Source organism: Macrobrachium rosenbergii, chromosome 7 (assembly GCF_040412425.1).
Source record: "Macrobrachium rosenbergii isolate ZJJX-2024 chromosome 7, ASM4041242v1, whole genome shotgun sequence".
Taxonomy (NCBI): Eukaryota; Metazoa; Arthropoda; class Malacostraca; order Decapoda; family Palaemonidae; genus Macrobrachium; species Macrobrachium rosenbergii.
The window spans coordinates 18,680,001-18,707,500 of NC_089747.1; positions in this window are offsets into that span (position 1 = coordinate 18,680,001).

Consider the following 27,500-nt stretch of genomic DNA (forward strand, 5'->3'; position numbering starts at 1 on the left):
CGTTGATCATCCACCCTCCAACCATGAGACATACCAAATTGCAGCCCTCTAGCCTCGTTAGTTTTTATTTTATTTAAGTTTAAAGTTAGCTATAATCGTGCATCTGGCAACGATATAGGCCATGCCACCACCGGGCCGTGGTTAAAGTTTTATGGGCCGCGGCTCATACAGCATTATACAGAGACCACCGACAGATAGATCTATTTTCAGTGGCCTTGATTAAACGATGTAAAGAAAACTCGATAGCGCCGAAGAAACTTCGGCGCACTTTTTGCTTATAACTGATATATTTGGGGGAAGATCGTAAGACCGATAGTTAGAGGTCTTTGGGGAGCTTATTCCGTAAACATGATGAGCAATCATATATGAAGTAATGTTATATCAGCGTCAAATATTCCATTAGGCTTTCAAAGGTATTATTGTTACGTATTCCATTGTGCATTTTCACATAATCTCTTGAAAATGGATTCTTTCTACAATCACGTTCAAATTTACCGTCTTGTAAAGATGAATCACTTTCTTTCATATCTACTGGCAGTAATCTGAATTACTTTTTGATTGTGTGTATATTTTCTCGCTTGTAATTTATATCTCCGGGTCTCAAAAAGACACGCAGAGAACCGGGAGGTTAAAGCCCTCTCGGAGGTACTTCTTGAAGGGGAAAGGGCGCCTATCTGCCTATCTATCTATGATTGTTATTACTACTGTCTATCTATTTAGCTATCTATCTGTCTGTCTCTATCTGTCTATCTATCTATCTATCTTTTATTATTATTATTATTGTTGTATATCAGGTCCACAAAAATATTCAGTGGTGAATTATTGTTGATTTTATAAAAACGTTACAAGAGGTTTCGAACCCTGTCCTGGGTTCATCTCCAGTTAATTCACCACTAAACATTGTTGTGGACAGTATAGCATATCCCTTTCTCGATCTAGAGGAGAAAGACCTTGTTATTATTATTATTATTATTATTATTATTATTATTATGAAGAGATCTAGACATTCACGATTACGACCCAAACCAGCGTTCTGTCATCGCACAAAAAGTCTCTTGACAGACTTCTCTTGTTAAGTAATAACAACCACATCTTTTGACAGATACACCGAATGTCTGAGGAAATGCAGAGAAAGGCAAGAGAATTATAACCACTGTAAACGTGAACGGTATGAAGGCCGTTTCTCTGGCCCACCGTAACCTAGCAAGATTGCTGGACATTGCAGAGGCTCGTCAGGGCTGTCATCAATGCCGTGACCGTCGAGCTGACGAGCGTACGTCTATTTTTTTCCTTCCCCTATATTAGCTTTATTATCGATTCGCTGGAACAGAATAGGTCGTAGACACCTGCCTACGCACTCATTTGTCATAGTGGATGGAAAACCGCTTCTTTTTGCTTCAACACTGTTTTCAACTTGCTATTAATACTTACACTTTCGCATGCACATATTTTTTTGATATAAATAAAAAGAAGGTCTGTCCTAGTGGATTGAAAACCGCTTCTTTACGCTGTGGTACTTTGTGCATTTGCATTGCTTTCAACTTAATAATAATAGTTACACTTTCGCAGGCTCTTATTTTTTTTATATAAATAAAAAGAACATGTGTCATAGTGGATTGAAAACCGCGTCTTCATGCTGTGGTACTTTTGCGTTTGCATTGTATTCAACTTAATAATAACAGTTACACTTTAGCAGGCACTTATTTTTCTAATATAAATAAAAAGAACATCTGCCATACTGGATTGAAAACCGCTTCTTTATGCTGTGGTACTTTTGCATTTGCATTATTTTCAGGTTAATAATAACAGTTACACTTTCGCAGGCACTTAATTTTTACTATGAATAAAAAAGACGCATTAGAAGTAAAATTGCGATTGAGTTGATTTCCACAAACGATGATCGATTTTCTTCCTAACCTTCCCCTCGTGAATAGACATTGAAACTCACGTGTTTAACCGGTGAATGATATCCATAGCTTCCAAACAGTTGTCATTCCAGACAATTCTTTAATCAGTCATCCAGTCCTCAGTCAATAGCGTGATGGCTGTGGTTCATTTCCATGCCACATCTTACAGCAGTACGTATACATATGTTCCTTTCTCATAGTCATGTCCTGCCTGTGCAGTTCTGCCCTTTGATATAATTTCACAGAGGTAATTACTAATTAGCTTCCACTACAGTGGAATTGATGAAAGAACTATGTCCTGCCGTGCTGTTTTCCCATTTTGCGTATTGAAATAAGCTAACAATATAAAAAAGCTCTTTCGCGGTGTATATTTTTTTAAACTACGAGAAAGTGTTCATATATTTGGGAAGCAAATATATGAAAACCAAAATATCCTGCAATGAACGACTTTTTGGATAGCACTTTTTCTCTGCAGGTGTCATATATATATATATATATATATATATATATATATATATATATATATATATATATATATATGCATATATATATGTGTGTGTATATGTATATGTATATTATTTAAATTTCACAGTATCTGAGAAGTAATGACATTCCTTTTGTATAGAGATCGCCTAAAAAACTGCAATTTATTGTGCTGTAGAGAGAGAGAGAGAGAGAGAGAGAGAGAGAGAGAGAGAGAGAGAGAGAGAGAGAGAGTCGGGGAGGAGCATGAGATAGGTTTGGGTGAAGAGAGGCTGATGGATTTATCACTTCTATAAAATATCATATTTATGAAACGGCCAGAGCTAACTTGGAAAAAAACTATACTGACGAGGAGCGAATACCAGCCGCGTAGGATTTTTACGACGATCCATAAAACGAGAAAAAGAAAGGATTTAAGCTTAAACCTTCAGTGGATATTAAAGCTAAGGTTTTATGCTATATATCAAACGGAGAGGCAGAATTAGCGTCACAGCTGTTGATGGAGCAGAAGAAACGACCAAAGGAGCTCGGAAGGGAATTCTCTCTCTCTCTCTCTCTCTCTCTCTCTCTCTCTCTCTCTCTCTCTCTTATTGGACGGTTTCTTTCTTTGGGATTTTCCCTCTCTGTAACTTACTGTATTCGTCTTTCTCTCTCTTCCTCTTATCTCTCCACTGGAAATTGTTTCCTTTATCTTGTCACATTTGTTTCATTGGGGATTCTGTCCTCTATTCCCATCCATCGTTTAAGCTTTTACTTCTATTCACTACTTTTTTATTGTTCTATTCTCCTCTACTGTTTTATATATATATATATATATATATATATATATATATATATATATATATATATAAGATATATATATATATGTATACATATATATATAATATATACTTTATATACTTATATATAATATAGGTATATATTATATATATATAATATAAGTATATATATATATGTATACATATATATATATATATATATATATATATATATATATATATATATATATATATATATATATATATTATATATATATATATACACTTGCAGATATATGATTCTTGAAATGTGTTTGAAAGATAACAGACAAAATATGCGTTGAAGTAAATGGACCCAAGAGATGATTGTTCTACCCGCATTGGATCCGAAGAAGAATTGGGATACTAAAGAATGAGGAATATGAGTAAGAAATGAAGAACGCGCGAGAAATGTTGAAACACGATGGAGGATTAGAAGAAATGTATTTTAGATGAGAGAGAGAGAGCGAGAGAGAAATTGGAGCGGAGATGAAATACCTGAAATATCTTCAGAAGGGTAACGACGAAAACGTGGAAATGACAGAGATGAGAGCGGACGGAATAAATGTGGAAACAGATAAGATCAAAGGAATGATAAATTAGTCCAGGATTTTCGCCGCTCGGTCTCCATTGAATATGGAAGTGGGTTAAATTCCTCGGGAATTCGAGGCAAGAAAATGCGCATTATTGGAAGGAGTCTGAAACAAGGAAAATCCTTTTCGTTTGGAGTTTAGCGCCACATATTCGTAATAAGATATCTGCTTGAAATAAGAGTGTTTGATGATCAGCGACTGAAATATGTAATAATTAGCTGAATGCCTTTTTAGTGTTTCATGGCTGGATGATGAAATGAATAGCTAGATATTTTACGGCCACAACTTATACCTTACGTCATCTTACGAGTTAAATGTATATTTTTTATGAATGTGGTAATCAGAATACCCATCTAACCACTTCTGGTATTCATTTATGTATGTCACTGGGTGCTGGAATGACCTAAATGTCAGGTTTTTTTTTTTTTTTTTTTATTTAACTGACTATGTGCATTGTACAAACTAAGAAAACCACTTAGGCTACTCCATCATGTCTGAGTCAACTGTTCAGTTGTACGAATTGCGACAGGCCCTTGTGTTGGGGAACATGGAAGAAAATTTATACATATACCCTTATTTATTTATTAATAGCATTCGGTTAGCTCATTCATTTATGCAATTCTGTCATGGATAAGCGTAGAGATAGTTTTTCAGGTTGATAAAGGTAGTTTTATGAGAATTATGTGAAGTCAATTGATGCCATGTCACTAATTGTATCAGAGAATACATTCTTTTTTGTAATAATTACTCCCAGTAATGGATAAAAACGAGTCATTAATATGGGTCCTGATTTTCCATGATTGCGACGGCAGCAGCTTTTACGTTCAGATTTTAACAAATTAATTATTTGAAATGGTATACGGTATATGGTATGTTGCATGATATAAAGCGGTATGGTATATTGCTTTCCACTTTTGTGATGCTGATAAATCCTCCTAGGTCAAAGGTCTATCCATTAAACAATTATGTCGTAGGTATAGATGTTTTCACCTAATGATGCAGTAATAGTAGCATCTATTCCTTGCAGTAAATGCTGTGGGTCATTTCTGTTTATCCCGTAGGGGGGTTAGTGCCGCCAGTGCGCCTCATGCGGTGCACTGTAGGCACTACTTAAGGTTCTTTGCAGCTTGCTTTTGGCCCCTAGTTGCAACCCCTTTCGTTCCTTCTACTGTACCTCCTTTCATATTCTCTTTCTTCCATCTTACTTTCCACTCTCTCCTAACAATTGATTCATAGTGCAACTGCGAGGTTTTCCTCCTGTTACACCTTTCAAACCTTTTACTGTCAATTTCCGTTTCACCGCTGAATGACCTCATAGATCCCAGTGCTTGGCGTTTGGCCTAAATTCTACATTCAATTCAATTCAAGTCATTTCTGTTTAAAATTGTTTATGTTTTAGGCATCGGAGGTGATGAGCTTCATATAAAATATGAATTTCCTCAGAGGCCCTCGAAGGCTTTGGTTTTGAAATAGCGGTGTTTCCGGATTTTTTGGCAAGGTGGTGAAAGTGGGTGGAGAGAGCTTCTGAGACGGTACGGCAATTTTCCTGATTTGATGTGTTTTAAATGTAAGATGCATTTCGATCTATTAGTTCTGGCGTATAGCGGATGTCTTCGCCGTATGTATTACAACAATGAAAATCTCTGCAGTGAATAAAAAATTCACCGCTGTAATTTTCCCTTTATGATAACTTACGGTATACATAGAAGGAATAAGATGCAAGAAAAGTACTGTAAATTCCAAAAGTACTTAACTGATGCTACAAAGCAGCCCTCGCACGTTCATTATTCGGCAGACCCTGGAAGATCGTACGCTGGGGATAAGTTTCCGCCTGAAGTTTTTGCAAAACGAGAGGCATGTATCCCAAACTTACAAGCAAGTTGTGTCCCGTTCGACATGACTGTACATAAGGAAACTTTCTTGGCTGAAAACTGGTCTTTGTACGAATATTTTTCTTTATTCTCCGGTAGTCGGAAGAGTTGCTCAGTGTTTACTATGAATGGTGAAGGCTTTGGAGCTGCATTTGTAAATAGTACTAGATTCATTTGTCACTCTGCTAAAGTCGTTTATTCTTGCATTATGCTACAGTTAAATCTCATAGAATTGAGAGGCAAGAGTGTTCAGTACTGTCGAAAACGTTTTGGGATATAAGTATTTGGTTTTAGTTTTAAGAGAAATTAGAAAGAAAACGTAAATTTTTATAAGAGAAGAGTGAACTATCATACCTTATTGATTTTATTTTCACTTTTAACAAAGTATATGGGCTTATCAGAGGCTCTTCTTTTTCTCGGTAGGCGAGTCTAAATTCGCTGTTAGTTGTAAACCTGTTGCTTCATACAGGGGTTTGTATATGATTAAATCTCTCATGAGCGCATATTGCTGCTGGAGTGCTATCTTTATGAACTTTTTTTTTATTAGCTCAGTCTGCTTCAGTTCCTTTTTACTTAGTGATGGCTGTTGCGTTGAAAAAAAAAAAAAAACATTTTATGTAAGAATAGTTAACCTCGTTACATATATAAGTATCTTGCATGAGAGCGCACTGCCAGTAATTATTTTTGAGTTTTATGTACTTTGGTAAGGTTTTTTTTTTGCCGATTGATAGGCATTAGTTATTTTTTCTTTTTATTTTTAAGGAAAGGTAACATACTGGAAGTCATAGGAATTCTTTTCCTTCCTGACACAATACTTTGCCCTACTCAAAGCTGCCCCCCCCCGCCCCGCCCCTTTACCAGTGCACCCCACTCTCACAAAGTAATAAGGTGGTTGTAATCAAATTATTTTTTTCTAATTAAGGGCAGTGACGTAAGCTGTATATTTTTTGATAATTTAGAGGGCAAGATACTACCAGAGAGAGAGAGAGAGAGAGAGAGAGAGAGAGAGAGAGAGAGAGAGAGAGAGAGAGAGAGAGGTTATTTACCTTCAGGTATGGCTTCTGTGGTCACATTATAACAGGAAGAATGAGATAAGCTGTAAACTGAAGTTTAGTATTTATTTTTGTTAAATATGAATTATTTGAACTAATTTTGTCTTTTTTTTCTTCAAATATTACCTTCCAGGTAACTGGGCCTTTTAAAAAAATATTAAAAAAGGGTTTTCATTTGGATGCCTTTATTGGTTGACACTATTTTTTGGCAGAGCGAGCTATATTAGGACAGTAATGTTCAAGTAACAGTAGTGGTAAGTAAAGTTGTGGGTGTATTTGGATCCGTAATCTTATAACACAGAACCTATGTTTACTAACACTGTTGCTAAACCCAGGTGAAATATACCCAATGTTTGGTGGAATAGAAAACCAATTTCTAATAAACTTTCATTTAATCTGGTAATGAAAAACAAAACTTCAGTCTTTCAGATGTATTCACACACTAACCTTGAACTTAAACTATGATTTTGATAATGAATTGGTAACTTTAGAAACCTATGTTAAATTTCTTATATTTATTGTTTAGTAAGTCACTGACAAGGGGCACTGATGTGAACCAGTTGTTCGTCGGGACATTTCTATTGGTTTTCTGATAGGGTACAGTTAATTATGGTATAGTTAATTCCTTTAAGTAATGACCAAGGCCTCACTTGGGCTTTATTCACTGTTTACCAAGGCAAGGTATTCCTCTTAGCTTAGTAAGTAACTTAAGTAACTGTTTGTACTGCCTGTGATCAGCACAAGCTTGAGTCTACATCTGGACGGTTTACTCAGGATATACGTTTTGAATTGCCAGAGCCTCGGTGGCTCACTCGGTAGAGCAGCGGCCTAGGACTTCGTAGAGGCCCGTGGCGCGGGTTCAAATCCGCAGCCGACTGGTCAGTGAAGGCGGACACTTTGCTATCCGTGTAGACACCCCGGGATTACGTATGCAATCAACGGATAGGTTTGCTGAAAAGCAAATGGTTGTTACAGACTAATACACACATAAACAAAGCCACTCCAACATCTTCTAAAAACATAACAGACACCTCACACGTCTCGAACTGTCGACCTACCCTCCCAGTTCTCCTCGCTGCTTGGGAGAAAGGGGCTGGGGATTGGCACAATACACGTACACATCATTACCGGGGTCTAAGCGATGTCAGGCAGGGCAGCCGATCGAGGCTACGGCCTACCCCAACGCCAAATCAAAGTCCTTCGTAAAGAAGCATCGTGCTTTCCCCATATAGAAAATGGGAAAAAAGCACGTTAAAACGAAGAAGATACGTTTTGAATTGTCACCTTCTACTGAACCCCAACAGCTACTTATTAACTGTGAGGTTCTCGCCGGGTGTGTGTACATATCACCACACTTTTATCTCGTGCGGTCCTGACAGGAGTGAGGCGGTCTATCTTGTGCCTCACCTCTTTTGTTTCTTGGTCATCAAACCATAGGCAAGTCATCAGAAACTCGAAACACCCAAGTAATATCGTAGAACGGTACAGTCTTGTACCAGTGGCAGGGTCCCACATTTCTATGGTTGAAAAATAGTTGTCGGATTGGAAAGCAATGAATGCCAGAAGGCCAAGTAGTACCCTCAATTCCTAGGCTTCAATTGTATTAAGTGTAGGAGTTCTTTTCGCATATTTAGCAGCCCTCAACTTTATATTCGCATTTGTCCATTTCTTGATTTCCTCTGTAATTTCATCCACAACAACAGCGAAAAACACGTGCCTGGGGTGTCAGCAGTCTGTGCTTCTCTAGTCGGGTCAAGGGTAAATGTTGTAGTAATATTTCTTGCCAGTGTCCTTCCTAATTGGGGAACCTGTGGACGACAATTCCACTCGTCAGAGTGCTCATCTTAAGCGCTACTATTGGTGACATATCCATCTCATTATCATCCTCGGGCCTTAGTCTTGTCCTTGATCTAAGTCACTTAAGCCCTGTCCACACACTAGCGGGCATTGCCCGACGGGCAAACACTGTTCCCATAACCCGTTCCACTATATTGATAGACCGAGTATGGAACCAGAATGATGCGATTGTCTGGTAACAGTGCTTCAAAAGCGAAAGAAAATATAAACAGCTGGAAGTGCAGTAGAGCAAGTCTCGAAGTGAATGTCAGTAACCATCAAAAGCAGAAACAATTAAAATAGCAATAATTTAAGTCAAGGTAACTAGTCAAAGGCAATGAAATGTGTAAATGAGCCCAACAGGTCATTTACAGGTCAAAACTTTAAAATATCTGCACTTAAGTCAAGGCGACGTGTCGAAGACAATAAAATATGCAAATGAACTCAACAGGTGGTTTCAGAACAAAACCTCAGAATATCTCAAAAGATAGCTTAGATAGCGTACTGAAAGAAAGAAAAAGGTTATAATGAACGATGAATACATTCTAATTACAAATGTAAAGAAAGTTTAGATAATGAAGCTGAAAAAGAAAAAAAAGTCATTACATGGAATAAATATCCAATTATTACAAATTGTGGGATAACAGTACTTACAAAACCTGGGTGAAATCTACCCAGAATTCCCTGCACGTATATTCATGTTACAAAATCATGGGTGAAAATCACCCAAATTGGTCGATAGGAGACACATTATTCATAAGAGAAGGGGGGTAATACCACTAACAGAAAGACCTCAGTAGGGCAGGAAACTACAAAAGGACTTATTAAACAAGTCTCAAGCCGTATGCCACGCAGTGAGCACGTTTTAATCACATGGCTTAAGATTGATTGTTGTAGGGAAAAAAAAACACCGTCAATTAAAAACGTTCTCACTCATTTTTCTTATCCTCCAAATAATTTTCTTTTAATCCTGCAAGCTACACGTGCGCATATCCGGCTAAAGTATTTAGTTTTGTTTGCCAGCGCAGTTCTAGATCAATCCTCAAGAGTGAAGTGTTGGTAGATTTTGCAAGTAAACTTTACCTACTACCTAGATTTGTTCAGTTTGAATATCATATCAGTGAAAAGAAAGTGTGATTATCCGGGTTTTCAGAAAAAAAACTTCAGAACGTTAACGATTTTATCGAAAAATTAGTGGATATTCCAAATATTAACTATTTTATAAAAAAAAGAAATTGTGGGAATACTCTGAAAGTAGTCGTACAATTTTCTTGAACTAAACCGTTATTAGCTGTCCTTTTTTTATAGACAATTTCTTTTTAAGTGTGTGAAGAATACCTTCGGTGTCTTGAACTAAACCGTTATTAACTGTCCTTTTTTTTTTATAGACAATTTCTTTTTAAGTGTGTGAAGAATACCTTCGGTGTATTGAACTAAACCGTTATTAACTGTCCTTTTTTTTATAGACAATTTCTTTTTAAGTGTGTGAAGAATACCTTCGGTGTCTTGAACTAAACCGTTATTAACTGTCCTTTTTTTATAGACAATTTCTTTTTGAGTGTGTAAAGAATACCTCCAGTGTCAGTCGCCAAGGATTTATTTATTTTTATTTCGGACATATAGCTGATTACGTAAAGGTTCGGTAACTGATAGAATTAATCGAAAATAACTTTCGCAAAAAGTAAGTTTCACATCGTATGCTCAAACATGATCCTTCATTAAATTTCCAGTCCGCTGAATAATGCAGGAGACAGTGATGCCACGTAACACATGAATATACTTGATTTTCAGACGGTTGGCTCTAAATCATTATTATAGGGCTCATATTTCACCCAAGTCTTCAACCGCGATTGAAGAAATATAATGTTTTTGAAGATTCCTCTCGTAAATGTTTACCTGCTACTCATTTGAAAATAATAGAAGCCTTCCATCGTTTTGAAGCTTAATTATTGTCAGATTCACCTCAAATTTCTCTCTCTCTCTCTCTCTCTCTCTCTCTCTCTTAAAACTCTCTTCTAACTTTAACTTTACATTTTCGTGGACTAAAGGACTTAATATTTCGCTGATTAATTTCTCTCTCTCTAATTAAAAATACTTGTAACTGGTTTTACATTTTCGTGGATTACAGGACTTAATATTTTCGTGGATTAATTTATTTCTCTCTCTCTCTCTCTCTCTCTCTCTCTCTCTCTCTCTCTCTCTCTCTCTCTCTCTAATTAAAAACACTTCTAACTGGCTTTACATTTTCGTGGACTAAAGGACTTAATATTTTCGCGGATTAATTTCTCTCTCTCTCTCTCTCTCTCTCTCTCTCTCTCTCTCTCTCTCTCTCTCTCTCTCTCTAATTAAAAATACTTGTAACTGGCTTTACATTTTCGTGGTCTAGAGGACTTAATATTTTCGCGGATTAATTTTTGTGAAATTTTTCTTGTAGTTCAGACGCGGAAAATCTTCTTCAATGTCATAGGAAACGTAATGAGTGAAAGAAAATGAATGAATGGAGGAGATAAAGAATAAAAGAATGCAGAACGAGAAAGGCTAATGGAAATCATACAAAAGAGAGCAACTTACCCGTTCCCTGCCGCTCCTAATGCGTGATGGAATCACGTCTCATCTCTCAGTCTTATCTGAAATACAAATGAGCCTCACGCATACCTGGAAATATCGCTAATGGAATTTAGGATACTACATATATTTAAACATAGTATGTTGAAGACTTAAGATTTTATGTGAGTTAGTTCCAGTGTTGTTATGTGATTGTGTGTGTGTGTGTAATATATATATACAAACATATATGTGCTGTATATATATGTATATTTATATTATGTATATATACATATATATATTTTTATGTATGTATAAATTTATGTCATGTGTGTGCGTTTGTGTGTCTTCTTTTAAGATGTTGACTCGGGATATCAATGAGACACCAGTAGCTGGTGCAATCCTGTGTTGTCTAAATTAAGAATTACACACACACACACACACACACACACACACACACACACACATATATATATATATATATATATATATATGTATATATATTACATATATGTGTGTACGCATATATATATATATATATATATATATATATATATATATATATATATATATATATATATATAAAGGTTTACTTTTTTAAGTCAATTAATACGGAGCAGTTGTCTTTTACTTTTCCGACCGGTACATTTTTAGCTCCAAACTCAGAATGCGCTTCTGAGTTCTCGGAATTTTGATGTGAACTTGAAATTTTGGATGGTTCCTTCCGTTTTTGTACGAAATAACTATTCAATAGTATTGAGAAAATAGTGAAAAGATTCTTTTTATATATATATATATATATATATATATATATATATATATATATATATATATATATATATATATATATATATAATATATATATATATATTTGTGTGTGTGTATGTATTCTTGTCAAATACACCGTGACATTTTTTATGTTCACAATCCTTAAGCTACAAATGTCGTTTAATATTAACCTCTGAATTAACACAGAAAGGGAATTTATTAGTGATAAGCGATCCGGTTCCAGGTGGACTCGAACCACCGAATGGTTGGGGAACGACGACGGCTATCAAGTGAGGTATACGTATAAATTAATTTTTTATTTATTTTCATTTTCAGTTGTTACTTTTTAGTTTTCTGTAGAAGAAAACTATTGTGCCGGTTTTGTCTGTGCGTCCGCACTTTTTTCTGTCCGCACTTTTTCTGTCCACCCTCAGATCTTAAAAACTACTGAGGCTGCAAATGGTATGTTGATCATCCATCCTCCAATCATCAAAGATACCAAATTGCAGCCCTCTAGCCTCAATAGTTTTTATTTTATTTAAGGTTAAAGTTAGCCATAATCGTGCTTCTGGCAACGATATAGGATAGGCCTTAACCGAACCGTGGCTAAAGTTTCATGGGCTGCGGCTCATACAGCATTATACCTAGACCACCGAAAGATAGATCTGTTTTCGGTGGCCTTGATTATACGCTGTAGCGGCTGTACAGAAATTCGATTGCGCCAGAGAAACTTCGGCGCATTTTTTACTTGTTTTAAATTGAAGTGGAATTCTTATTTATTATGTGTGCTTACTCTAATGAAAAATAGAGAGAAGATCGTACCTACAAAAAACCCGTAAATGAACTGGATCCTCATGTTTTCACGAAATATATATCAGCATGTAGGTAACAAACATAAGCTTTTCCAGCGAAGTAATCATGGGAATCGGATCCAAACTCCATGAAGATAGTCATTTTTAACTTTTACGTTTCGGTCTATTATTTCGGACATTTCCGTATTCATTTCAACCTTATCACGATGCCGGCGTTTTGTTAATTAACCTGAGAGCCAGCGTGCAATCCGTGATGCTGACATAACTCAATTCATTACGGCCTCACAATTTCATAACAAAAAGCGACTTAATTATGCCACTTCATTACTAAGCTTGATTCAGATGTGATTGGGAATGAAAGAAAAAGAGCAAAAAATAAAACAAAAAGAGAAAGCGATCGGTTAAACCATTCGAGGTCATTAAACAATGATGAGAACTCTTATCGTGTTATCAAAAGCCCTAAATTCATTTCCAGATACGAAGAGGATATTTGAATTGACCAGTTTTCGTTGCTGCATTTGAATTGCTCAAATCACAGTATTAGAAATTGTCAAAAAATATTTGTGTGCCTCTATTTATAAATTTTTCATACAAACGCTGGCACGCGCACACACACCAACATACACACACACACACACACACACACACACACACACACACACAGGCATGTATATATACTATATATATATATATGTATGTATGTATATATATTTATATGAATGAATGATACTGTAACTGTGTCTTCGTGTATCCCATTTACCCTCACAACCATACTCTTGCTCTCATTATTTTCATCTTTCTGTTTTTGCAAACACGTTCAACATTTTCATTTGTTTCTGCAGTTTCTCTTAGCTATCCCCAGTAAGTACTGCGTCATCTGCAAGCATCAGCCATTTTCCAGTCCGCTCATGTCTCATATTCTCGAACTATAATATTACACCGACGACAGTGTCTTCTTTAATCGCTTCATCCTTGAAGATATTAAACAGCCATGGATATATCAGATATTCATTTTGAGTGTTCTTATGTCCAGTAGCTTAGAACTTTTTTCTTTCTGTATATTCTAACAACACTTTTCTTCCGTCACAAAAACTAAAATTGCTCTCAGCAACTTATATATCTTTCTTGAGCTTGTTCCTGGTACATTTATATTATGTGTGTGTGTGTGTGTGTGTGGAAAATTTATCAGTAAACGACGCACAGATATTTTTTGACAGTTTCTAATACAAAGATTTGAGCATATTAAATGTAGCAACGAAAACTGGTCCATTCAAATGTTCTCTTCGTACCGCCTTAACTTTAAATTTTTTTTAATAATACCAGATCTTCCATGCTATTCTTTACCTATGATTCTTTCGGTCACCTGTGCTACCGGAGTAACGTTATGCCCCTATAAGTCTTTATCTATACTTCAGACCATTAGCTCCTCCTACAACAGCAAAATTTGGGTTGTATTTCTTACGACCATCGCAGTAGCAGTCCTCCTTAAATAGATTGGTCGGCAATTGGCCTCAAGCAGGGGGCTCATTCGTCGTTTACGGGCAATTTCCTCCACCAAGGGGTTCACAATATATATATATATATATATATATATATATATATATATATATATATATATATATATATATTGTCTGTATCCCAAAGTAGAGAGACTGGTTGACGATAGATTGTGTGAGAAGGATGCATAATCCGGAAGTTTCAAGAATAAGGTGGAGACGGCCATCTAATGCTGGCTATAAAGTTTTGTAGAACAGTCATGTCTCAGTATCCGAGAAGCAAGAAAATGCATGCAAAGAAAGGTAAACAACACAGCAGCCATTTCACAGTTATCTCCTCATCTTTCCCCTTGAAACAAATACGGTCATCCATTCTTCCTAGGTGACCGAGTCACCTAAAAAAAAAATTTTTGCGACGATGTTTACCATATTTTAATCGTATCTCACAATTATGTAAACTGCTCTGACATTTTCCTTCATTTGCACTCAGCGTCCACAATTTACATCCATTAAAGAAAGTTGGCACCAATATTCCTTCATGATTTCCAATTTTTTTGCGTTCGGAGATGCTCCCCACTTCTCATTTTTCTCTCCAGTTTTCAATCTTGTTCATTTAGTTAAAATCAAATTTTAGATCTGAGTTAATCCCAGAACTGCAGATCAGCAACGGAAGAAGAATATGCAACTATATTTTACTATGCTTAGCTTCAAATTAGGAAGTATATTTTGAGTATCCATTAGGAATCGAAGTTGTTTGATATACAGTTGTTCATGTGTTCTGTGTATACGGTATATATATTGGATAAAATAACTAGGACAGTAGACCTTCTATAAGTAGGCCATATTAAACTTAATTCGCTTACATATACAATATATAATGAATAACTTGAAGACTTGATGCGCTAGGGCAATTGTCTTTTTTTTTGTGATTTGTGAATATTATGATAATTACATTTTTAAAATTTTTTTTACATGTGAATAGATTACCACTGAGTTCCATTTATACTATATATACATAATATATGTATATATATATATATATATATATATATATATATATATATATATATATATATATATATATATATATATATATATATATATATGTATATATAATCCTGGGGTTCGGTTCCCATGTGAGTCGTCAGAAATCTGTATCTGGGAAACACGTTCCCATGTGTTCATTTCGATCATATCTCACGGTGAAGGGGTAAGTCGAATGAAATGTTTGCAATTCACTCGCTGCCGGTCGGGAAGTTGGGTAAAATTCGCTGGTATGATGGGTGCTAGGCGCCTGTTCGGGAAAAACCTCAGGCACGTAGTAGTTAGGTTCCAACTTCTTTAATGACTTGTGCGACCCAATTGCTAACGCCCTGTTCTCTCACTTGGAAGACTGGGGCTCGGTCCCGATGTGAGTCAGAAATATATTTCTGTGAAGCATATTCCCTTGTGTTATATATATATATATATATATATATATATATATATATATATATATATATATATATATATATATATATATACATGTGTGTGTGTGTGTGTGTGTGTGTGTGTGTGTGTGTGTGTGTTTGTTTTTTGTGTATGTATGAATAATGCATATAAAATGTATGCAGTCATACATATATATATACATATGCATATATATATATATATATATATATATATATATATATATATATATATATATATATATATTGTAGTAAAGTAATGTACGGATGTGTAAGAGGTTTTAATCCAATATGTAATTCAGGATTATATTATTTTCTCTACTGTGATGAGTTGTTTGCGTAGAATTATGGGACTCAGCTTTCACTTACCTCTGCCTTCAGGTATTGCAAAACATCTTCCATTGAAATTAAACTAACAGTATATCATTTTAACATTCATACGTGTTAAGAGGGAGAAACTTAAGAGAAAGTCCTTGATTAAGACTACTAGGTTAAATATTATTTATCTTCCCCTCTGTTACACTATTCAGAATTATCTAACCTCCCAAGCAGAATTTTTTTAAAATTGTATTTTCATATCTACAGATGCCGACAAATGTTTGATGTGCAACTGTTATACCTGCTGGCAATTTGGAAAGGAAATACAATGTATGAAACTTCAGTCTTTGGGGATTAGTGACAATCCAACATCCCTACGTTTCCCTCTATCAAGTAAATCTATCTGTCTGTCTGTCTGTCTGTCTGTCTGTCTCTCTCTCTCTCTCTCTCTCTCTCTCTCTCTCTCTCTCTCTCTCTCTCTTTATCAAAAACAAAATGAAAGTTTTGCGAGTTAGTGTAAACACTATCTTATTAAATGAACAACAAATTCCAGATATTGATATTTAAAGGCTTTTGTAATGGAGTCACTAGCTCCCCTCTGAGACCAATAATAGTTCGAGTTAGAATTTCATGTGACAAAAATATTTTAAAGGTAATGGCACTGGCAGAAGAGGCAGTTACCTTTATTTGGTTATTCCCTGCGAATGATGAATACAGTATATTTTATTTGACATTATTAAGTCTTAAAAGGACGACGGTAATAGTTTCTCTTGCTTTTCTTTAGTGCAGCGGAAATGGCGCAGTGCCGTGTATATCATCATTGTGCTCAACTATTGCTGTCAATACCTGCTGCTGGAGTATCTGGTTTGGACAGAGAGAGAGAGAGAGAGAGAGAGAGAGAGAGAGAGAGAGAGAGAGAGAGAGAGAGAATGTTGATATGGTCTACTAAAAGGTGCTGTCAAGTAAGCCTAAATATGATTGACTTCACCTGAATAGGTATAGACTTCCCCGAATTTATACGTAGATGATATCGAACTCTCCTGCAGTGAAAACAGATCTGGTTTCTAGCTATAAGATGTTGGGAAGCTCAGCTCATGTGTATATGAGATGTGCTTATTAAAGGCCTCGCAGACATAAGGTGTTATTTCTCCATGTGAAAAATTGTTTTATTTTACCAACCGTTCCATATTTTTACCTGTAAGTCATTTTCGTATTGTATAATTCTCAGTAAAGTGGGACTTGGAATTCCTCACTTAGGTGATATGACTGGTTTTCATTAGTTTTAGATGTGAAAGTAATAGCAGGGAACTCCAGAAAACAGACATATTTCCCTTTTCACATTTCCTAACATTATTGATTTGAGGGATAATTAGAAAGGAAGAAAACTATGCAAATGACGTCAAATATCTCAAAACCGCAGAGGAAATTAATTAACAAATTAGCGTTCGTATATACGAAACAATTCGAGACCCTGGAAAATAGCAGTACGGGTTTTTATTTATTTTATCACTATCATTTTCCGTTGGACATATATTCCATTTTTAGTCATGTCAGGTATCGTTATTGGATGTCTGTTATCACAGTATTTTCAAGTATATTTCTCTTTCCATTTTAGATAACGAAAAGAAATTTCCATGTAAAAGAGTTACCAACACAGCTAACGATAAAAAAAGGTTGCCTTGAGTGAATTTTCTTCCTTCCCATTTAACCAAGGCTTAGGGTAGTACGCTCTACAGACTGCGAGAGCTTTCAGTTGCACTCAGTATGATGTTCAAAATACTTATCTGTTAAATTTGTGGCTTGTACTTTTTAATAATAATAATAATAATAATAATAATAATAATAATAATAATAATAACAGTGTAAGCAGTGAAAGAGATTAATGCATAAATAAAAATCGGTGTTATACTCATTGAGGAGCGTTAAGCCTTCAACTTCGTCCTATTAATGAAGCTCTTGAAATAAACTCATTGCAGAAAAGAATGGGGGACTTATGATTTTTTATATAATAATAATAATAATAATAATAATAATAATAATAATAATAATAATAATAATAAATTTACCGTGGGGAAGAATGGGGAAACGTATGATTTTTTTAATAAGTTGCATATAATTACAGAGAGCTTGTGATTTCATTAGGTAACAATGTGAATAGGCCTGTACTTAGTTTATGTGAAAGTGAACTCAAAGATGAGCTGTTTGGTGTATGTATATCAAATAGTTGTATTTTTATGTTAATGAAGTATCATACAGTATATTGGCCCGTACATATAATACTCAGAGTTATTGTTCCATGTTTGATTTCATAGCTGCATGAACAAGACCAGTTTTAGTTTAAAATTTTATTTTATAGTATGCCAAGTGCAAGAATATTTTTATTTTATTATTATTTTTGATTGTAAAATTTGTTTCATAGGTATCGTAACCGAGTCTGTCTCTAAAGAAGATAAAATTGTAACATTTGGATGTGCTTTATGTGGCCAAATGTTTAAATTTTGCCGTAATTTTTAAGGTAAATGACCATTTTTTAGCGCTTTTTAAACTAAACGTATTGTACAATACGTTACAATAATTGAATTTCCATGTATTTTGTAAGTGATTCGAATCATATATGTGGCTTTTATAATTGTCACCAATCAGTTTTCAATTATACGTTAAAGCATAACTTACCGTTGTCAGTATTCATCGCCTACAGCAACAAAAGATTCCTCTGTATTAAAGAGGCACAATGAATTCATACCTGTTGACACCGAGAAATGTAGACTGCAGTATCAATATGTAATTTATATACAGTGAACCAATTATGGCATGATAATTTTTTTTTTTATTTCTGGGAAATAAATTGAATCTTTTAGATTTATCATGGTAAGGTCGTCCGAGATTATTGTATAACTTTATTATCGATATGCAGAAAACGAATTTTATAGCAATAACATCAAGTTATCAAGTCTTGTAAGACGCCATTTCGAAAAGGGAGTCTAAATCGAATTCCTTACGATTTTTTTTTATTAAATGCCAAATCTTGTTTGTTATACCAAAAGTCTGGATTCAGCTGAAGCCATGTAAATTTTTACTCGCCTATATCATCTATCTAGATTCAGCAAGCCTATTTTCGTTCTTCTTTCAACGCCGTTTTGCTTATTCAGCATATCTCCATAATTTTCACCCTTTCAGTTCTTTTGGCATACATACGACGTAGGTAGATTTCACCATCAACTTTTTTTTTTTCCTCTTTCGACATCCAGACTTAACCTCCATATGTATTACGTTTCTGGATTTACTCAGCCACAGATGATAGGTAACCTTCTTTATCTACTTGCTTGTGGTCCGTGTTACTTATATGGGTTTACATATGTGAATACAACAGAACTATGAAGATCGAAACACTTTAGTTAACTTGCTGTAATAGATCGGAGCTGGTGCGCAGCGAGGGAAAAAAATCGAGAGCAACTGAGGGAGTATATGTTCAAGATCAGATACTTTTCAAGATTAGTTCATAAACAGTGATAAATTTTCGTTTGCTTATTTGAAATGCTTTCAGCGTATAGTGAACTGGATTCGATTACGATCCCTTGTGAAAGTACTTTATATTTAGGGTTTAATATATTTCTCTCCTTGATATTGTCGCTTCAAGTTATTGCGTTTCTCAAGAGACCAATTGAGTGTGGCCTAATGTGAGCCATGGCTTGATATAGTTCACTGACTACCTAGGTAGGTTATTGAAGTATAAGCAAAGGTATTTTGGGTGACACATATTAGTTTATTTTTGGAAATTTGTTTTGGGTTTTGGATAAACAAAATTATTATAATTTGATGATTAGCTCTAAGCTTATTAGCTAATTAATTTTCTATTGGGTCCTCTAATGTTTTTTTACACGATTGCTGTAATCATAATATATAACTATGTTAGATTATTAGTTGTCATAGTTCTTTTAGTATTGTTTTGTATAGTTACTATAATTTACCCAGTTTCCAAGATAATGGGTATATATCCCAAACTTGAATTTAAATTGATAATTTTTTGTAACCATTATCAGTATAAAAAGTGAAAATACTATTCACCTCGCATTTATTTGTTTTCATATTTTAAACTGTATTGAAAATATCAAGGGTAAGAAAAATACGGCGAAACCCACCGACGACGCGAAGCCTTGAATATCACATTTTCTCGGGGAATAAAATTGAAGAACCTTTTCGCTCGCTGCCGGTAACTTCATATCATAATAATATCCGGGAAACCATAGTTGTTGTTCACATGTAATTGCTAGTAATACCTCGCTGCAGACAACTTTTATTTGTATTATAAACTCTTCAATTGAAAGACTCCTCTTGAATTACGTTCGTTCGTATCCTGGGCTTCCTCTTATTTCCTTGGGTTGCTCTTGTTGTAATCTCGCCGCTCGAAATTGAAATTTTATGCTCCTCCGGAAGTTGCCAGGTATATATACAGCATGCTGTATTTCAGGCATTTTCTGGATTGCAGTTCAACGGAGACACTTAACAGTTACGTCGAGCCATATTCGTGTACAGATCTAGTTTCAACGAAAAGTGCTTTTAAAATATATATAGTAAGCACTCCGTTTCTCACTCACATCAACATATATGTATATATATACATATTTTATATACGTATATATGTATATATATAAATATATTTTATATATATATATATATATATATATATATATATATATATATATATATATATATATATATATATATATATATATATACATACACTCACACACACACAAAGGAATTTTTCGCCAGTCCGTTGTATAGTGTTGCTCCTTTTGGGGGCTTTCACACGGCAAGTGAAAGCTTGGTTGTCATTGGCTTCAGATAAGGCTCATCTGCCATTGATGGAGCATATCGTCATACTAATGGATTCACAATCATTCACAAAATACACCCATCTGCCTCAGGGTACATCATACCTGTAACCTCAAATTATTAGCATTTCATGGGCAGCAATTGTCGGGATTCGCCGCTTACTACCGTCCCGTGAGCAGCCCTCGGCAAATAGACCTGACGGAGGTATGTGATTGCCGTTGGCCTGAAGAGAGAGATGGAGGGAGTTGTACAACCACCAAAGAAACCGATGTCGCCTCGCCAAACCTTGCTTTGGGGGGGGGGGGAGATCATGTCCTTCTTGCTCTGAACGGTAGCTGAAGTTCCAACTACCAATGCATAGTTACGATGGTTCGAATGAGAGGAGGAGGGAAATTACCAAATTCAGACAAAAAGTGCAATAATGACTGAATATATTTCAAGAATATATTTCAGAGAGAGAGAGAGAGAGAGAGAGAGAGAGAGAGAGAGAGAGAGAGAAATTTTATTCTTTTAAGAAATGTATTCGTATTTTATTTCGATTTTAATTATCTCTTTTAAGCACCGAGCACGTGGGGTTGGGGGGTAGGAGGATATTATGATAAGGAGGTTAAAGGTGATGGGCAATGGGGTGATGTTAATGTAGGAGCTTGACGAGATTCGCTTATCAATATATTTGAAGTGGCGATATTAATACCCTTATTGATAACAGTAAACATCAATTATTCCAATTCGCCATGAAGACATAGATATGTATCATTATAGCATTTTACTTATATCACCGTTTACGTTCTGAATAGTTTTGAGGGAAAGTGGGGGGACCTGGTTTTCCGACGAGGGAGTTTGCGACACAGTCATGGACGATGGGTATCCCAAAAGCCAGTAGCTGAGTAGTTTTGACGGCTGGGGATTTGCAGCCTCTGTGTAACTTTATTAGCTGGTAAACACTATTATCTATATTACGGCAATCTCCACCATATTGTTGTCTTCTTTAGTCTATATAATATATACTTATATATGGCATTTTTTTGTAGAGATGGCGGCGGCAAACAAAGACAATTCTGTTGAGCATATAACTCAAAGAGTTCGGATCATTGGTGAGTGGGAGCGTGGTGTTCCAACACGAGATATTGCCGTGAGCGTTGGAGTGTCAACTCGCACAGTCCAAAGGTGGATATCAAGATGGCGGGAAGAGGGAACATTGGCAAATAGACGTAGGAGAGGACGCCCACGCATAACAACACGACAACAAGACGAACAAATCATTGCAGCATCCATAGAGGACCCCCTGAAAACCTCAGTAACTATCACGCAAGAATTGCATCTCCCGTGCACTCCACAGACAACCAAACAGCGACTGAGGGAGCATGGGATCAGGTGCCATGTTCCGGCGGTCAAAGAGGAGTTAAAGGAATGGCATCGTGATACTCGTCTGGGCTTTGCTCTGCAACATGTTGTTTACGATATCGATGACTGGAAAAATGTAATCTTCAGTGATGAAACTTACTTTACATCGATAGAGTCCAGAGCAATGCACGTCTGGCGACGCATCGGCACAAGATACGATGCTAGAAATATTCAGGAGAGAGCTAGGAGTGGGAGGTCGTCCTCGAAGTCGACCACGAGGTCGTCTTCGAAGTCGACCACGAGGTCGTCTTCGAAGTCGACCTAGAGGTCGTCCTCGAAGTCGTCCTTTAAGTTGTCCGCGAGCTCATCCTCAAAGTCGTCCTCGAGCTTGTCCTCGAAGTCGTCCTTGAGCTTGTCCTCGAAGCCGTCCTCGAAATCGTCCACGAGATCCACCTCGAGGTCGTCCTCGAAGTCCTCGAAGTCGACCTCGAGGTCGTCCTCGAAGTCGCCCTCGAAGTCCTCGAAGTCGACCTCGAGGTCGTCCTCGAAGTCGCCCTCGAAGTCGACCTCAAGGTCGTCATCGAGGTCGTCCTCGAAGTCGACCTCGTGGTCGTCCTCGAAGTCGACCTCGTAGTTGTCCTCGAAGTCGCCCTCCAGCTCTTCCTCGAGGTCGTCCTCGAAGTCGATCTCGGGCTCGTCTTCGAAGTCATCGTCGAGGTCGTCCTTGAAGTCGACCTCGAGGTCGTCCTCGAAGTCGTCCTCGAGGCCGCCGTCGTTGTCGTCGTCGTCGTCGACCTCGGCGTCGACCTCGGCGTCGTCGTCGTTGTCGACCTCCTCGTTTTCGTCGTCGACCTCGTCGATCTCGCCGTCGTCGTCGACCTCGTCGACTTCGTCATCGTCGACTTCGTCGGCGTCGTCGTCGTCGTCGTCGACCTCGTCGTCTTCGTCGTCGTCGTCGACCTCGTCGTCGTCGTCGTTTTCGTCGTCGATCTCGTCGTCCACATATTGTTATTATAATTATTATAATTTTATATAATTACCATGATTATTATTATTATTATTATTATTATTATTATTATTATTATTATTATTATATTGAGATTTGCTTTTTCACTTTTCGTATTTAGCCCTCTGGACCAGACTCCAGACCTGTAACCCACCTTAGGTCTCTAGCTGAAAATTAATTGTATGCAATCTGTTATTTAACTGTTATAATTTTTAATATTATTTTACTATTATTCTCGATATCAGCACTGTCATTACCATTATTATGAATACTATTTTTACAACTACTTCAGCAACTGCGTGGATATTGCTAATTATCATTTTTCTACTTCAGCAACTGCCTGGATATTGCTAATTATCATTTTTATCATTTTACCTCGTGTATCTAGACTGTGTGTATTGTAATGCCTCTAATTTGTATATTTCATGTTATGGCCCTGAGATGAAATAAAGGATGTTATTATTATTATTATTATTATTATTATTATTATTATTATTATTATTATTATTATTTTCTGTTGTCTACATTTTGTATATTCCATGTATGTGGCCCTGAGCTGAAATTAAGGATATTATTATTATTATTATTATTATTATTATTATTATTATTATTATTATTATTATTATTATTATTATTTTCTGTTGTCTCTACTTTGTAGTACAGATTGAGTAAGAGAGGCATTGGAAAGGCATAGCCATACCATTCCTTTGGCGCTGAAAATAGCTTATACTTGTGACTATTATTGCTTTCGATATAACCATTATAGATGAAGGACTTCCGTTATGCTTCGTTATATCATTGTTATACACCAATACAGAGCCTTTAATGGGAACAAAGATTACTAAATGATAACCACGACTCTAGGAAAAGGCCTTAATATCAGAGTTGCTATATTAAATCGAAATAACAATCTGTGAACACCATTCCAGCAACTTGTTTTGGACCTGGTGAGTCTCCTTACTGTCTAGCCTTCGAGACATTCCCTTAGTGGGTGTTTCCGCCAAGAAACGTATGTATATGCATGTAAACAGTGCAACAGCAACATATACTCACAAAAAGCAGGGAGTGAGATACTGCACAAACGTATTGTGAGTGGGGATGAGGCTGCTGTTATAGATCATTACTTAGACCATTTGTTTCATGTAATGATTTGGCTCTGTCTTACAGTCACTTGCACGTTTTAGTATTTTCAAGTTAGAAAAAGGTCATTGTTTTTAACAACCATTACCAAATCAATATCAAATGTCTCATTATAACATGATTTTTGTTCTGTTTCAGTGCTGTTTAAAAACATTTATTTTCGTCAATGATTTACTGCGTTCTTACAAAGTTCCTGAATATATATTTCTGTGTCCAGTTTCAAATGTTTTTTCAATAGAATTTATAGCATTCTGGGAATAAGATGTTAAATATCGACCTATTTATTTCTCATGCATATATTCACATTTAGTTGACATCCATATTTACAAAATATATACGGGCGATGATTTAGTGGAATCGATTACAAACAAATTACTGTCACCGTTTGTGTATGCAGATGTCATTGAAATATTCGAAAGTGCAGTTACGTATAAATTAAACATTTGGATAGATATCATAAACTGGAATAAGCATTTAAATATTTTGCATAAAATAAAAGAATAATTAGGTGTGATATCAAAAGTATATTACAGCAGTAAAATAATTTGCTGAGAATTGCTCTTTATATATATATATATATATATATATATATATATATATATATATATATATATATATATATATATATATATATATATATATATATATATATATTCATCATGTACATATAACGAAAACGAAAAATTGAAGAGTTGTCATAACTTATTAGGAAAGTTGCTGTCTATGGAATGAGAACACTGACACTAATGTGATGCGACACCCCTCGATCAGCTAGCAAGACGTAAGCCGCCAGGAGGATTGAGAAAATATACTGGAGGGATCAATTTCAGGCAGAGATGGCACTATAAAATGAAAGTGACCCGGTTACTTTGAAAAACAAATAAGGGCAGAGAAAAAGTAAGAGTTCGAGGAAATGGAAAGAGATTAGTTAGAATTAAAAGGAATAAACTAATGTTGTGGAGGGGCAGATGAAGTGGAGTATGAATAAATGCATGGCTCCAATGAGCATTGCTGTTCATGGCTTGCGTGTAACTTTGTTGCCTTAATATGTTCGAATGGTTGTTACTGTCATTCTTCTCACCAAGACCTATGGATGAGGACTCTGGCGTGCAAGCCAGGGCAAGATTTATGAAGATCTGTGATTGCCATTGGCTATCCAGTTTCCCTTTAGGTGGATACACCTTCCCTGGCAAGATAGATTGTAGCTAGAGATTGGGTCTTCAAAAGCTTCTGTCGGCCAGAATTGGAATCCTCTCCTTCCCCCGTAATATAACGCATGCAAATCTGCGCCCCCTCCTTTCGAGGGGAATTCCCTTTTCCTTTGGCTAGGTAACTGTCTCACAAGGCATCCAAGCAAGGGAGAATTACGGGTTGCATATCTTGATGCAGTTGCAGTACAAGGTTGCCTTACTATTCTGAACCGCAGCTCTGCAACCAGACAGTTTATACCTTAAGAGAAGACTCGGTATGAAATTAAAGAAAAATAGTAATTAGCGACAAGGAATTTTAAGTAGCACATTTACGTTTTTTTTTAAGTTTCGCATATAACAAGAATAAACATGAGTGTGTGCAATTGCATGTACCTGTTAATGATTGAAAATCATGTAGCCTTGATAAAAGTACACACACTTATAAATGCTCTAAATTGTGTACTGGTGTCTGCAGTTCTCTTCTCTCACCCCGATCATCACTATATCGTTTGCATTCATCATTCACTCCACACTCCACTCCACTCACGACCCATTTTCCTATCCCATATATTTGTCACTTAAGTCTGTTGCCCTTTCTCTGACTTCTCGTATAAATTCATCACTTATGAATTAAACAAATTAAGCATTTACGGAGACAACACATTCTTGTCTCGGCACCCATTTGTACACCAAATCAGTCACTTTCTCGCCTGAAAATTTTGACACAAACACTTCACAACGTAATGCTCCTAACTCACCTCATACAATGAGAAACCTTAATTTAATGTTACATATGGGGAATAACTAGACTCATATAGTTCAAAATCAGTTTGCCTGTGTTGACCTGAGCCCTGATTCAAGTTCTACGTGGTTAGTGTCTTTGGTGGGTCTCTGGCATGCTGGAATAGGGTGTAATGCTAGCAGTCTCTTCCCGAGAGGTTTGCTTAGAACAAAGAGGTTATATATATATATATATATATATATATATATATATATATATATATATATATATATATATATGTGTGTGTGCGTTTTTGTCTGTTTTATGTGAGGTTCAGTTTGTTCATGAACGTCGTAGATTGAGATCTTACTGCGGTAATGATAAGGTACTCCTGGGAACATTCACATATTCTGGTGCCGTCTTCATTATTTTATTTAGCAGATAAGAAACTTATAAAGCACTCACAAGTTGAGTTGTAAATAGATCCCAGAGGGTTTATATTTTAACACCACCCGAAGGATTTGATGCCAAATTTAATTTATTAGAAGAATATTTTTAGTATGTACAAGAAATCTGGAGGTAATACTGAGTTCCTAACCGACGACCAATTCAACTATTGTCTTTCGAAATCTTTAATCGGAGAGAGAGAGAGAGAGAGAGAGAGAGAGAGAGAGAGAGAGAGAGAGAGAGGTGGGGAAGTTGCAACGTCTTGCAAATTTTCATCAGCATAGAGAAAAGTTGAACGCCCATTATCTTATAAAACCATGTATCATTGGCTGAGAGGGAGGCGGTTACTTCACGACTAGTTTGGGTAGATAGAAATATTTTTAGCATTTGTTGCCCAGTTACTTAATGACAGATTCGATATTTTATAAAGATACAACCGTTTCTTACCATTTTTCGTATTTTCCCCTATTTCTCGAAGGCACAGCACATAAATTCCCTCAAACTCATAATAAAAATTCTGGGTTCCATGGTGCCTATTTCGGTCCACTTTTTGCGCGTTAAAGTTGGAAAAGGCAATGATGAAGCCGAAGATTGAATTTCACTGGGGAAAAATTCAAGGATGGATGAAGAAGAAGAAGAAGAAGAAGAAGAAGAAGAAGAAGAAGAAGAAGAAGAAGTAGTAGTAGTAGAAGTAAGCGAGGTGGACGTTAGGAAAGTGGAGTCCTCAGGGTGATCAAACACGGTCGTGCCACGAATGTTGATATGCAACTCTGAAGTCCACCAGGCAGAGTCGGGAATTGACACTTTCCACGTCCCAGAATTATATGCTCTGCAATCTGACGTTCGTTTCTCGAGACTTACTTTTTCTGGGGGGGTTGGGAGTGCTGAGAG